Consider the following 16246-nt stretch of genomic DNA (forward strand, 5'->3'; position numbering starts at 1 on the left):
GTGTGTGTGTGTGTGTGTGTGTGTGTGTGTATTTATTTATTTATTTATTTATTTGCTGGATATACGAAAGACCTCTGTTAAGGTTTTGAAGGACTTTGTTAGAAATGACAAACAAAAGAACACATTTTATTTATTGGATATACAAAAGAAAGTTCAGAAAGATTTTTGGCTTGAAACACTGATGAACAGAAAACAAGCTCTAGAACTCATTTTGAAGGAGTTAAAAGATACTTTTTAAAACTCAGGGAAGGAATACAAGGTTGGATTATTTGACCAGAGCTAAAGCAGAAAAATAGTTACATCTGGTTGCCCTTAGTGGGCTTTTGCTGATGAAGAACCACCGATGAAGCATTTGGACTCTTTTTTTATTCAGTAGATGAGATATGGGGTGAAGTGAAATCATGTTGTATTTAGAGATAGTGATAAGTTACTAAGATTGTTTTTACTTGCTGGGAGGAAGGGGAAAGTTGCTTCTTTCTTCTTTTCTTTTTTCTATTTTTTTTTCTTTTTCTTTACTTCCACACCTTTTCTTTTCCTTTGTATTTTTATGCTTGTATTTTTTTGTAGCCTTTTATTGGGTTTTATTCTTTTTACCTATAATTCTAATAAAAATTATTTGAAAAAAAAAGAAAGTACAACATTAAGAAAGGAAAGATGCTTTATATTATAATATCACAATAAAATACATATAAAGATATAAATCTATTTAAGTCCTCAGCTACAGAAATATACATTTTATTTGTTGATGCCAAAGAAACTGAATTAAATAGTAACATTTGGTCAAATATAAAACAGCAGAAAAGAAGAAAAATACTTGGGGAATACATGTTCTATTCAAATTAATGTCACATTGTTTCAAACAAATATTTATAAAGGTTTAGTAGGTGTTGATCACAGCTTTTCAAGTTTCTATTACATGAGGGTTAAAAACTTGCTTTTTTGTAACTTAATTTTATTACACAGTTTTAGGATTCTATCTGCATAGAATGTGTGATATTGTTGATATGATTAATTATATCTAATGGTGTATTTGAGGATTATAGTACTAAAGTGTTTTTAGATACATGCATGCATATGTACATGCATTTGTTACATATATTTATATATATACATATATTTATATACATACACACACACACACACACACACATACACATACACACACACACACATACATACATACATACATACATACATACATGCATTTGTCCTAGAATTATACTGATGGCATAATTCCAGCATCATTGTGTTCAAGGATAACTATATTATACTTGTCAATGTTTTAACACAATTAAGAAGAGATTTGGATAAGCATGTCAGCTGTTTGAAATAAACCAGGTCAGGAAACAGGTACCACATGAACTACTAGAACTCTACATGTTATAGGGTATAATAACAGAACCTTGTGGAGGAAGAAACTTCAATAACCTGTATTATGCTGATGACACTACTCTGATAGTTGAAAATGCAAAGGATCTGAAAGCTCTAATAATACAAGTTAAGCAGCAAAGTGAAAAATGGGACTAAAATTAAATATAAAGAAGACCAAACTAATGACAACAGATAGAATTGGCAATGAAGATATCAAAGTAGTGGATAGCTTCTGCCTTTTAGGATCAACCATCAATAGTAAAGCAACAAGCAGTCAAGAAATACACAGTAGACTAGGACTTAACAGGGCAGTCATGGCAGCCTTGGAAAAGGTATTCAGATGCCGTGATGTGTATATACCTACAAAGATCAGAATCATGCAAGCCATGGCATTCCCTGTGACACTCTGTAGAAGCGAAAGTTGGACTTTAAAGAAGCAGGAAAGGGAGAGTATTAATGCTTTTGAACCTTGGTATTAGAGAAGACTCCTGAAAATACCATGGACAGCTAAGACAACATACAAATGGATCATCAAACAAATCAACCCAGAGTTCTCACTTGAGACACATATGTCCAGTCTCAAATTATCTTACTTCGGACACATTATGCAAAGACCTAGCTCTCTGGAGGACGGTCTAATACTGGGAAAGATGGAAAGAAAGAGAAGAAGAGGAGGACCAGCAGCAAAGTGGATGGACTTAGTTACAGTGGTGATGAGTGTACTATTGGAAGATCTGAAAGACCAGGTTAGGGATAGATTGTCATGGAGAAATTCTATCCATGTGGTTGCTAGGAGTTGAAATGACTTGATGGCACATAAGTAATCAATCAAAAGAATCTTGTAAGCCTGTCAGAGATCCTCCCCTCTTGAGTCTTTTCTTCATCCCTTCCTGTCCAAACTGATGCTTACATAATAGTTCCTGAATTTTTCCTCAAGGTCATTTCTGTACTCCTCTACAATATATAATTTTCAGTGAAAAGCTATAAGTGGGAAAAAGGCCCATAAAAAGTTGGGGATTTGCTACAGGGAAAGGGGAACAACCTTTCTAGAGTTCAACATTAAAAAAATTATAAAGGCACACAAGTACCCACATTGAGCTCAGCCTCAAAAAACATGAATAAAATCTGAGAAACTGACAAATATTATTTTAACATAAATAAATAGGAAGGAAGAGTAGGCTTCTGTCATTTTTTATAAATAACAATGCAGATTGATAGGTTCCTTCAATATTTTGTAAATTACTAAAAAACAAACAAACCCTAGGAATGAAAAACATGTAAATAACAATGACATATTTACCATGAAAAAATATATTCAAAAAGTCCCTTAGGGACTTGACACATATATGGACAGATCACAGCAGAGCTGAAAGAACTGCCAGAAGAACAAACAGGTTTCCAACACTTGAATCACAGTTGAATAATCTTGTCTTCTTAGTCTCTAATTTAATTTCACACCTTCTTAGAACATTGGCAGAAGTCAATTAACTGATTTGCTTTGTTTGCAATTCATAGATTTGCAAATTGACAATTTGCAAGCTGTTATTTTGATACTGAAGTCAACTGAGTTCTTGTGCAGTCTCTACAGCATGTAATGCACATGGGTCAAATTTTGGACTCAGTAAGGAATTTCAAGTGATAAAATTAGTAATTCACAAACTGTAGAGTAGTAGAGAACTAAGGATATATCTCTTGCTAACCTACACTTGAGATTGCTCTCAGTATGAATTCACCCTACTGTACATCAGATGTTTGCATTAAATATGAGTGGAAAGATGGGTAAAGAGGAGTGAGCAAAGTAACTATTTATTGCAGTGGCTGCACCCTTTGCATTAAAGTATCCTCTGAGTTGATATTCCACATCTCTAACACTCACATGTCCTCCCTCACTCAGGCTCAACCCCACTCCTCCAAAGGTCACTCTTGTCACTACAGATTGATGGGCCTGGCTGGAAAGGCACAGCTAATTCTTGGTAAATGAACCTGCACTGCATTTCCTTGCTATGAATTCTACTGTTAGATGCTACAACCCCATGCAAAATGCAGCCATCTGCTAGGCTCAGAACACAGCGTGTGCACCTTGCATGCTGAAATGGATCCATCTAAGAAGCTGACAAGCTCATGCTGAGAGCCATCAGGCAATGAATGGAGCACACAGTGTGGGAGCCCAACATACTGTCAAGGTTATCAGAGTTGAGGCCTTCTTTTGGCAGCACAAGATATTTCTCTTCCATCCTCACATCTGCTTCTACGGGCCTGTTTGCTTAGAAACATCAGCAAAACTCCTTGGAACATTCTTAAAGAAAGGAAAACTTACTTATCTCATTATATTATATTGTTATATCTCATTATCAAATATATTTTCCCCTCCCACATGCTATTTCAAGGGCTCTGGATGTTTTACAATATGCACATACCAATATCCACCCAAGATAATTCTGATTTACCACTGAAAGCTATTCAGTGTGGTGACTGGATCAACAAAACTGCAAATGTAGATCTGGGGGGAGGGCAATCCTTTTGGGCTGATGAACACATTTGGGATTCTGAGATCATGGTTTAAGCACTCTTCAAAAAGACTCCTGGGGACAAAGACTTGCCCATTCACAAAATGGCTACTATATGGCTGTTACAAAGCACTGACTTAACAGAACACTATCAGCCAGCCCCTCTAGCTCCATTTCCCACTAGATGTGCCCTTCTACTCCTTGTTTATCACTATCCCCTTTCTGCTCAGGTGGACTTTATTCCAAACAAAACACTGACCTGCCACTCATCAAGTTTATGGAGTCTCTTTGACTTTAAGAAGAATGGGAGTTGTATACATCTCACATGGAAGAGGAACTTATTGGTCACGCTGCCATAAGGGTGTTTGGAGAATTCTCATGACTGACAAATCGACTGTAGAGTGATTTGTGTCAGTCCTGAATATATTCTTCTTGCGTGCTAGATTTCAGCATTTGGAATTTAGCAAGACATCAAGAAATGAGCACCAGTAAGGAGTTGGTCTGGCACCAAAGAAATGCAGGTTCAAAATGATCCTCAGCAATGAAAGCTCACTGAGTGACCTTGGGCCAGTCCCTGTGTTTCATCCCAAGCTACCTCAGAGTGTTGTTGCTGTGTGGATAAAAGAGAGGATGAAGCACTATGTATTCCTCCTTGAGCTCCAGGAGGAAAGGCAAAATATAAATCTAACAAAGAATCAAAGAATGAACAGAGAACCCTTCAGAGGTTTAAAGTTGTTTAATGCATTGTGGGAAGCCAGCCAGTATATCATGCTAACCCAGAAAATTGAGTAAACCTTTATTAAGTTAACCATGAGTAAGAATGTTCTATGAACACAGACTTGCAGCCTGAACAAATAAAAGCAGAAGAGAGCAAAAGTGCAGGATAGCACAACTTTGAGGCAGACCAGATGCCTAAAGGCACAGCTTTCCCAGGATGACATGGTGGCCAAATCCCCTGCATGAACATATGGTGGTAAAATTGCTTTTCTCTGCAACCTTTTGCTTGCACTCATATAAATGTGTCTGATCAGATTTGGGATTTCTTACATAGACTAATCACATTGCAAAAGGGCAGTAAATGGATTAGGTAAAAGATTTCTAAAGCAAGATCGGCACAGACTCGAAGTTGCTGCTAAGCGGTGCATAAAGTCCAGGATGCATGATGTCCATAAGAATTGCACAGTCTGACTTTACAACATGTTATTTATTCAAGGCACAAAGGGCTGCAAAGAGATTGCCTCATGAGGGCAATAATTTTGACACAGCCTCAACTTCCTGATTTACAAGTTTTTTTACCTGTTTTTTGTTCCTGATATTGGCAGAAGGAAAGAAATCTGGGGGAACAGACAAGCCCTGTCTCGAAGATAAGCTGAATGTATCAAAGCAGGGGTGCTTAACAACCCTCTGAACCTTGGAGCAAATTCCATTTGCCTGGTGGTTACAGACCTGCTGTTTCTCAAAATAGAGAGATGGCTGGAAATCAATAGCTCACGCCTTTGTGTTTTGGATAGTGGTCACAGGTAGCAAAGGTACTGCTGATTTGCCTGTGTATGATGTGAAGGCAAACGGTTGAAAAGACAGCAAAATGCGCCAGCTCTGATGCACAGGCATTCCTTCAGGGTAAGCTACAGCCTGTGGGGTGAAAAGACAAAGAAGGATCAGACAGCTGAGAAGAAGCAAATGGGGCTTGGTTCAGGGCACTTGCTCAATGTTTAGACTATGCACATCACAGGTTAAGTATAGCACAGTGACTCCCTCTCCCTTATCACAGCATAACTAGGTGTCAAGATCAAGCTACCACCCACAGACTGTGCTTGTGTTGGGGAGGGACACAGCCTGTCTTCTCACAGTGTGGGCACACATGCTCAACAGCAGTTACATACGTTGACAGCTTACTGCATTGAGAAGCAGCCTGACAGTGTCCAGGGACAGCCTGCGCTTGAAAAGATCACCCTGGCCTTGCCATCAACAATGAGGGAGAAAGGCTGAGAGGCTTTTATGCCTCTTCCCACCATTGCTATACATCTGTCTTGTACTCAGCAACCCATGGGATGACATGGTCTCTAACGGCTTGTGTGTTTATGACCTTGACTGGCTTTAAGCATTTGTGCTAGAAACATACAGAGGGGCATCCATTTACTGACTAGATATAGATATAGTTATAGATATGCATGTGTGCAAGCACCAGTGTGTTGTAATAATTAGTGTTGGTCTAAGCCCAAGAAGACCCAGTTCAAGCCTGCCCGCAGCCATGGAAACCAGGTGACTCTGAGCTCTCTCTCAATCCAAACTATAAAATAAAAGGAGATTACTGTGTAAACTGCCTTGCACTCCTGGAGGAAAGGCAGAATATGAAGCTAACTAATAATGGTTTATTGTAGCAATAACACAACAGAATTTGGTGACAATTCGTACTGTGAATTGGATTTTCCTTCAGAAATACAGAAGGGTGGAGGTGCTGCTGTCTACTCTTGGAAATTCTTGACACGTATTTATATCATCCCTACAAAGCCTGGAGATGGTTGGGAAAGAAGAACCGAGAAAGTGTGAAATGGCCACAATAAAAAATTGTCAATTAGAAGGGTGGAGGCATAATTGTTGTGGGTTTTGTAGGTGATTACTGGTTCTAATTATATTCATCCTAAAGTTTTATTCATCCTAGAGTTCAACTGTGATTCAGTTTTCATTGTTCATTACATAAATACTTGTTTGTGTTGAGTACTTGTCAATAAAACCCACCCTAAAAAACAGATGAACACTTACCTGTTACTTAACACCTACATGGAACTATTAGCTGAGCAAGATTATGATAAATAAGCAATAATCCAAACCAGAATTGTTAACTACCTATTGTCATTCATCATAGTACCTAAAATACTTGGGGCACAAAATGTATTTCAGTCTCCTGAAATTTGCCCTGAGCCTTCATGATAGAGTGGGATCAGCATCATAAATAAAATGGCAGATTCTACAGCAAAATGTGAGTATTTTAGTGCAACAAGATTTCTATGCTACTTCTTCATGTGCTCCAGCTTTTCTTCTGTCCTGAAATATACTACCAGTGAGCCAAGAGCAAAGCCGGTAATGGAATGTCTCCCTTCTGCCAACTCTGGGGCCCCTCAGTGCTTTGTCAGCTGGTTTTAATTGTTCATCCCCAGGCCTTGTTTATGAGCCAATAAAATCTACTGTGGGGCTGGTTCCCTCTGCTTGCTCTGTAGATTCTTTGGGGGTTCAGCAGCATTCAGAATGCCAGGAGCTCTTCAGCCTCATTATTATTATTATTATGGTTGGTCGCACAGTCAGCCAGATGTTTAGACTGGATTTGGCATTTTTATCCACCTATCGGGTCCTTCCCAAGGACCTGGGATAGGCAGATGTGGTTGTTTGATGGTGTTAAAGGTATCGTCGCAGGACATAAGCTGTTCCAAGTAAAGCTGCCTTTTGCAATTCACTGATGGTGATTTTGTCAATGCCAATGATCTTCAAGTGGTGCTCCAGATGTTTTGGTATTATTATTATAATTATCATCATCATCTGTACATGTAGTCTATAAAGATTTTGTTTTTGCTTGTAATGACCTGCCTCCTAAACTGTTGTACATACAGAACTTACTTTATCCAAAGTCTACAAATGAAATAGCAGGATTTCTCAAAAGGCATGCCATTTTATATGAAGAATTGCTACAGGGTCCCCAACTAGAGTGTTAAGGAAAGCTCATCATGGCTGTTTTATGCTTTTCTTATACTTTCCATGGGTAACTTTAGGCAATCCTTTCTCTTGTCTTCCTTTTTTTTGCTTTACAAATGCTGCTTGCCACCATCTCCAATACGCTGATCTATTTAGGGACAAATAAAATATAGCCTTCTGGTTTACTTAGGTATGCAAGTAATTTTGCGATGGCTCCCTTACTACAATTAACATCATCCTCTCCTGATGTGTGCTTTTTTATAGATTTTATAGTTTTAATGATTGTTTTATATGTATTTATGGGTTTTTAAATTAAGTGTTGTACACCGCCCAGAGTCACTTTTTTGTGAGATGGGTGGCTATATAAATATGATCAATCAATTAATAAAATAAATAAATAGAAACTCTTGGGACTGATTAACAGCCAGGTAGAATGTTTCCCTTTATTTCTTCCTTCTAAAACTCACAGGAGAGACAAGTGTCATACCAAGTCCAAGCGGTTTCACTGGGGAAAACAAGAGAGCTTATTCACCTGAATGTAAAGTAGCAGAATTGGCTTGGCAAGGTAGTAATATCCTCTAGTCCAGGAATGGGAAACTCATACTCCTCCAAACGTGGCTGCACTTCAACTCCTATCAGCCCCTTATAGCATGTAAAATAATAAGGGATAAAAGATGTGGTCATCAGTATAGATCTACAGGGCTATCAGTCCCCACTTCTGCTCTAGCCCATCTCCAAGACAGCAACAGCTAGTACTAATTACTCGGGGGGCAGGGAGGAGAAAGAAGTCACCAGTGCAGTTATTGATTGAGCTTAAATGTTAAGGAGATTCTTGCTAAAAGGCTATATACTTTTCACTACTTCCCAGTGTCACTTACTAACATGACTGATGTGACCCTTGTTCTCTTCACTAGTTGCTCCTTGTTTGCTGAACAGAGATGCTTGAATACACTCTGTGCATTCCCTTTCCCTCTGTGAATGCATGTATATGTGGGCCTTTTTTATACATTTTTACTAATTAATGCTGTTTCCAGAACAAATGCTCAGCTACTGCAGGCCTCCAAACAGCCCTAGGGCTAGATTGTTAACGAGGATTTTAATTTGTTAATTAAAAGCAGGATGCCTTCCTAGCAAACTGCTGCACCACATTGAGTCTCAGAGGAGACTCAGTGGAAGGAAGGGGACGAAGATACCTTCAAATATGCTGTGCATTAAATTATATCTGAACAAAAGTCAAGACTGATTAGGATATGTAAAGGAGGGAAAGGGGGTTGGCTGATTCCTCATCAGGGTCAGCCCTTCTCACTGATGGGAGATTTGACCCACTCTCTGAGTCAGCAAGACAGAAGCAAACAGTCAACTGCTGGATATTCCTCTGAGCTGAGAGATGAAGCTTTATGAAGAAGATGGCCCTATCTGCTATAGGATGTGAACAGACTAGGACTTATAGGATGGTTGATCAATATATCTTCTCCATCAATGTGTATAGATTTTATAAAGCAGTAGAGGCCACAGTCTGCTCATCCCTCCCTTAAAGGGATGTGCAGTTTAAAATTTAACTGATTAAATTTTTAAGAAAGGGATGAAAATAGATCTAAGGGTGAACAGGGGGAGAATAGGTAATTTTTGCATTTTGTATTGCACATAAGTCATATTCAAACATTCAGTCAAATACATAAGGAAATACTGTGTAGGGTACTGGGTCAAGCACTTGTATCCCAAAAGTTCATAGATGCACCAGCCATCCTACATGCTTGGCCTTCATACGTTGAGCATGAAGGTCTGAAGGGGATCCTAAGTGAAATCAGCTGAACATCCTGAGAAAGGTCTCTGGAATCAAGACCCCTTTTAACCTGACTTTTCAAAGCCTATAAGCTTCTGAACATATTCAACTGAACATTCTTAGATACTCCATTTGGATCTTACACTAAATGCATGACTGGGGGTGGGGGCAGGGTGTTTACCCCTGTGATCCTTTGCTATTTGTAGCCTTATATATTCAGCTGAACACTTTACTAAAGCATGGTTATACTATGGAACAAGGACTCCTGCACCCAGAATTTTTTTCCTGTGTCACATTGGCAAGGGCCATGTCCTTGCTGTTAAGACTGTCAGTAGCCTCATTCCCAGTCCAACAACTTAATAACTGAACACACTTTATTTATTTATATCATTCATATAGCTACACATCTCACACAAGTGACTCTAAGTGTCTTAACAAGATTAAAAACAAACAAATCCCCCAAACATACCCATGCCCAAAGATAAACTATTAACTATTAACCATCAATAGTAGCAGAGCTCATCTCCCTCCTGGCCGACCCAGGTCTTCAATGCCTTGTGAAAGGCTAACAGTTGGGGCCATCCAAATCTCAGGGGGTGGATATGCTGCTCCACCTGATGGACAAGAGAAGCAGTCTAATTATCATCAGCATTCTACCAAATTTGAACTAGATATAAGAAGAAAGTTCAAAGTGGATATCCATGGAACACAACATAGGGTGAGTTATCATTACTCTGCAACAAAGCTCGTCGTCTTGCTCAAAAGCAATTTAATGTTTTATACTGACACATGACTTTATTAGAAAGCCATTTTCAACATTTCAAACAAAGCCATGAGAGAAGAAGACTAAGTGACAAATGGGATGTTACTTCCCACTGAATTCTGAATCCAAATGGGAGAGATGAGTGTATCTCCCTGTCAGGAGCGAAACTGGGCTACTAACTATAGATCCTGCTTATTTGTTTTCCCCTTATCTTCAATGCTCTTTTAGAGGAACTATGCCTCAAACTCAGAACCACATTTGGACCATGAACGGTTTGAAGGAATGGAAGGAGTTAAATATCTTGGCAAATGGGAGAAAAACAAATCTTGAAACTAGACATCTCTCTGGATTTTTATCAGTTTCCGAGAAATAGTCCTGTTAGCTCTTTTGCAGCAAAAAAAAAAAAAAAAGTAGTCTTGTAATATCTTAAAGATTAATCAATTATGGCATACGATTTTGTGAATCACAGTTCCCATATATTTATTTATGGAATTTATAGGGCTGTCCAACTCACAAATTGCAACTCTGTTAATTTAAGATAAAAAAACACCAAACACTTAAAATTAAAAAAACCCAAACAAAATAGCCGTTACACAAAAAACCACCACAGAAACACAACATGAAGCAACATACAACTGAGGCCAAATGAGAACACATTCAAATTCCAAAACTATTTACCAGGGACAGGCTCATCCAATGTCCTAACACCATGCCTGGGGCAAAAAAACCCCACAAACAAAACCAAAACCAAAAAACAGATTTTTGAGGCCTTATACTCAGTATAGATCTGTGAGAAGAATATTATATTCATATACATTTTGGCAGAGAGAGGGAGAGAAAGGGAAAAAGGGAAACGGTGAGAAGAGAGGTGGGAGACAGAATTACCTTGTGATCTTTATCAGTGAAGCTCAAGAGTGCTAATTAATTGGGAGAGTACAGGATGTGGGGGAGATTAATGGCTTCCTGCCAGCTGAGGCATGGTTCCAATTCCTCAGTTATTTCAGTTAGTTCATATACCTTGGCTTCTGAACCCCACTTCACATTTCCTGACATAAAAATATGGTTTTGTCAGGAAGTCACTCTGGTAATTTAGTAAAAGCTGCAAGGGACACGTTCCTACTTTATCCAAAGATCTTCTTCATCAGAGATGATCCGGGTGCCCTCCAGTCCTGGCGGATATGGCTACCCAGGAATGAGTCTTGGTGTTGGTTGTCCCCCCTCCCCGCCTCTTGGCAAATTTGGAATCCCTCCCTGGTGCCATCTTAATTATCTTTTCAGCATGAGGCAAAAACATGTTTATTCTCCCAGGTCTTTTAATAACAATGATGCTACTGCTTTTCTCTGTTGCTTGGAATTGAGATTTTATTCTGTACATTTTACATAATGTTTTAATGTATGCTTTTTTATTATTGTAAATTATTGCTCTGACTGCTGATTTTTTAGTGTCAACTACATTGTGATTTTTTAAAGATAGGAATTGGAATATAAATATTTTAACTAAGGAAGCACGAGTAATTACTCTCTCATTATAGCCTCAAAGACGGAAAATGTACACATATAATCCACAAGGAGAAGTCTGTTATATTGTGATTAATTATCCTGTGTTCACTTGTGGTTAATTTATTAGAGATCATGTGTCAATGATTAGTAGAGCAACAATATAAGCATAACATATATAGCCAGGCTATGTATGAATGTACCTTCATTCATACACATCTATTTCCCCTTTCATGTGGAATGCTGAGGTTGGAAATGATTCACGGGTGTTTCCTCTCAAAAGACACTCAATATATATCACCAATAGCATGAGCACATCATTCCTGCTCAGGTCCCAGTATCCATCAGCTGTTCCTGCTTAGCCTCTGTAGAATCATAGCAGCCCTGTTCAGACTCTTAAGTTCAAACAATATCTGGAAAATAATGTAAGGGGCATGACATCATACACAACATCCCCAGGTGCACCAACCCTTCCCTCTTAGCCACTGATCTTGCTCAGTTAAGTGACAAAGACTTGCAAGATGGTTTGGTGTCCAACTTGCATTTTCCTGAATGCAAATTATATTGTCACGTATGATCCGTAACACAAGCTCAGAAATGGGGGTGGAAAAGGACTGGGAATACCAGGGTACGGTAGGGTACCAATACTCCTTTTGTGCATTATATAACCCCTTGGGCATGGCTACAGAATCCAGAGAAGAAAAGTCAGACTTCTTCATTCAGACTCACATATATTCAGCATCTTAGTGGGGGTTTTTCAAGTCACCTTGCAAGAATAACCAATTCCAAATCTAAGCAGTGAGGTCAGCAACTGTTGCAAAGACAGAGGTACCACTTAAAAGAAAAACCATGTGAGAAAACCTGAGAGCAGTATGTTTGAAATGGTTTTTGAGACTGGCAGGACAAAAAAGATGGTCTCTTTGTAAAATCAATTATTACATTCAAGCACCCACTTGAGGGCTGCCTCTTTCATGGCTCCTCTTATCTCTTTCCATCAGTTCCCCCTCTGTCCCCCTACATGAAGAGAAAGGGGCCTCCCTGGCATCAAAGGCTTTGCCCTAGGGACATTTTTCATTTACATCTCTGGGCCCAGCCCCAAACCCATCTTTACCGTAGCGGCTGGAGCAGCCTGACTCTCAGCTGCGAACAGAGTCCCATTCAGGCTGTTGACACAAGCTGAGAAAGAGCCCCTGTGTGCATGAGTAGGGAAAGAAACAGAAGCATCTACTGTACTGTATTGAGATAGATCCTCGTCCTGTAGAGGAAAGTCAATCCTGCCCTGCCACCACGTTGGAAAAGCCAATATTTCCCCTTTCAAAAACTCCTCCAATCCACAGCTCCAGCCACCAAATTTGTTCCTCTGAGAGAAGCCAGAAGCTGAGAGAAGCTGCAGAAAAGGGTTCCTCCTTAAAAAGTATGAAAGAACAAGAAAGAAAATAAGAGCCACTTCACTAAGTTAGGGCTTGTCTGCTCCTTCCCAGAATTCTGTTTTCTCCTTATTCTATTTATTCTTTTTTATTCTTACATTTATATCCTCCTTTTTCTCTGGGAGTTGAAGGAGGTGCACGTGGCATTTACTTCATTTTACTCTCACAACAACAACCCTGATGGATAGCTTGGGCTAACAGATAGTGACAGGGGATGGTCACTCAGCAAGTTCCATGGCTGAGTGGAGACCTGAACCTGGGTCCCTCTGGCCTCAATACGTCTCCGCATTCTACTTTCAATCTTTCTCCTGGACTGCTTCAGAGGAGCTTCAGATAGCATGAATTACTCCAACATAAACAGCTCTGAAAGTGAGGTTACCCTTAGGGTAGCCGTGTGGCTGACTTCATAGCAATAAAGATGTTCACTCCAAGGGTAGAGAACTATAAGCAGGAGAGCAGGGATTCGAAGTTAATCAGAAGAAGATGTGCTGTCTTTCTTAAATGACAGTCATGATTTCTAAACTCCATCTCCACATATAAATTAGCATATTTCGGAAAAAAAAAAAGGTTGGTTCAAGTTAACATTCTGAACTTCTATACGCACAATAAATTCACGGCAAAGCAAGGAATTCTGTGCATATGGTCAACAGCAAACAAAGCAAAACTTCTTTGTGGATGTTGTTTTGACATTTATTATTAGCTTTGTAGAATCTGATTCTGTGTACCTGCCTGGATGTGACCAATGGATAGACTAATAAAAATAACGAAAACCCTAAAAATCCTAAAAACACAAAAACTCTTGTATAGTAAGATGGGTGGCATATATACATTTGAAAAATAAATAAATAAAAAGTAAATAAGTATTGTAGCAGTTCAAGTTCATTCCTGTCAATTACTAGAAAGTCACATAAGAACACACATCACCACCCTTGGGGTTTGTTATAGGGCTTCTTTCTTTGGGTCGTGAATGGAAGACTTTTTCTGGGAGAAGCATCTGAAGGGGTCCTCTCCCTTCCACTTCCTGCAAGCCTTCTCTGAGCATACAGTTAACAATAACATCAGCTACCTTAATCACTTATTGACTGACTGATTTGATTCGATTTGATTTCTAAGGCCACTTAGTTTTCAAGTGTTCTTTTAAACTTACTACAGCCATAGTAAGGCACCTTGTTTTTAGTTTTTCTTGACCTTAATTCAGTTCTGCGGCTTTTATTGTCATCACACCATAACAGGCAATAGAATACAGCATTTCTAAATGTGCACAGGAATGTATAGACAATGTAAGAACAAGTATCAATCACCGTTCCATCAGTATTCTGCTTCCAGGTTAGAGAATCATTAGCGTAGGAAAGGAGTTTCATAGATACTTTATTACCACAGCCAGTAAAACAAATCACACACAGTTCTTTCCAGAGGGCATGTGCTTATTTAACCTAATTTATTATATAGGAGCATTGAGGTTCAAAAATACAGTAGATCTTAAAAAGTCTTATCCAAATCTCAGCGTGGCAAATACTTTTTTTTGCCCAAAAAGTGTGCTTTTTCTTTCAGTGTGTATCCCCAAAAATATAAAAATACAGACCTACCAGCAGTGTGCAAGACTGCTGTTCACCGCTTTACTCCCTTCACTGCCCACTCTTCAACCCCTAACAGTACTACCCACACTAACCAATGCTCCAACTATCTCTTTTGTGCATACATACACAAATGCACATGTACATTTACACAGACACACAGAATTCCTTTCAAGATATACTGTAGTAGAGGTCTGCTTCCTTCTGTAATGTTAGCTAGTTTCTTCCATGAGCTCACAACCATCTCTGAGTGACAGAAGTCATTTATTTACTTTGGATAGACAAGGATTAAAACATGATTCCTTGAAATGCAGGAATTAACCCCTTTTAGTAGTTTTTAAGTGAACCCAGTTTGTTATTTGCAGATGGAACTGATGATTTATTCCTCCTCATAATGTTTATTATTTGAGGCAGCAGCTGGAAATCACATATTCTCAATTTATTAAATTTTATTTCTATACCTTTCAAAACTCAGTCAAGATTATATAGTAACTCCCTAACTTGTGTTTGATTAGTATGGAATAGCATTTAACCATTCAAAATGTCAATCTTGTTTAATAGTACCTACCAATCAAATGCTGTGTCAATACAATCTAACTTTCCAACCCCACACAAGCAAAAGAACAAATAGATAACCAATAAAGCTGTAACGGTGAATAATGAAATAATAAAAAAGTGTACTCAAAACAAAAATCAAGAAACATATTTCAGAACGCATTAAAACCATGAATACATTTCACTGCCTATTCCATGCAAATATGGTACAATGAGATAAAGAATATTAAACATTTCTTCAAAGCAGTTGCTAGCCTTTGTTGTCCTTAAATCAATACTGAAAATTGCTTCTGTAAATAAGGTTTGGATTCTCATACCTTGAACTAAAAGTGGATAAAGACAATCTACTGAGCTCTGCTTTTGGAAACCTTAGCAGTAAAAAAACAAAAGGTCACTCACCAGAGAATCAAAGATGCATAACCAGGCATGAGTGTGGTTAAACTATTTGCTTGGCATAGGAAGTGGTGTTGTCTTATATTTCTTAGAAATAAACTACTGAATGGCTGATATCAACTCTAAGCTTGAAGGTGGCTTGCTCCTTTCTAGCATTCCCCACAGCAAGATGTGTGTGTGTGTTTCTGTGTATATTTCTGTGTGTGTGTGTGTGTGAGAAAGAGAGAGAGAGAAAAAAAATTCCATATGGACAGCTGGCCACAGCCTGATGTTTCATCTTCATTTGCTGCTTGTCAGTTTGTGTGGTCTGTTTTCAGCCATCCTCATGAAGCTCTTCTAATGTGCCAACAGTGTTATAAATCCACAGTTTCAGCACAAACTCACTTGTCAAGTCCATCAGCACACAAAGGTGATGGGACTTAGCTTGTTCCTTGGCATGACCAAACATCTTTATTAAGAAATCTGTCTCAGTGCCAGCTAAATGGAAGAGAAACAAGAGGACAATCCAGCTGGGTGATGGTGGGGATGAACAGGAGAATCACTTCATCATAATAATCAGTCCATAAAATGGGAAGTTAGAAGTTTGGCTCTTGTGACTTATTAGTGCCCAAGTCCTGCCCTGCATTGGTCTGACTTATGACCACATATATGTATCAACTTCTGGTGGAATGGTGTAGTCAAAACTAAAG

At 38.8% G+C, this 16246-nt stretch overlaps 1 protein-coding gene and 1 long non-coding RNA gene across 6 annotated transcripts in view; both read right to left on the minus strand.

Moving 5' to 3' along the window:
• SDK2 (sidekick cell adhesion molecule 2) overlaps window positions 1-16246 on the minus strand; it is a 365800-nt gene that overhangs the window by 275077 nt on the left and 74477 nt on the right. The gene's annotated exons all lie outside the window — the stretch shown is intronic.
• LOC112540415 (uncharacterized) lies at window positions 624-16148 on the minus strand. Its single transcript, XR_003084497.2, has 4 exons — window positions 11812-16148; window positions 9850-9962; window positions 8098-8207; window positions 624-5510 (listed from the first exon to the last, which is right to left on the minus strand). It is a non-coding gene; the product is annotated as an uncharacterized LOC112540415 (long non-coding RNA).

This window comes from Python bivittatus, unplaced genomic scaffold (genome assembly GCF_059951505.1).
Source record: "Python bivittatus isolate LINGU-HERP-01145 unplaced genomic scaffold, Pbiv_v1 ctg000220_np1212, whole genome shotgun sequence".
Lineage (NCBI taxonomy): Eukaryota > Metazoa > Chordata > Lepidosauria > Squamata > Pythonidae > Python > Python bivittatus.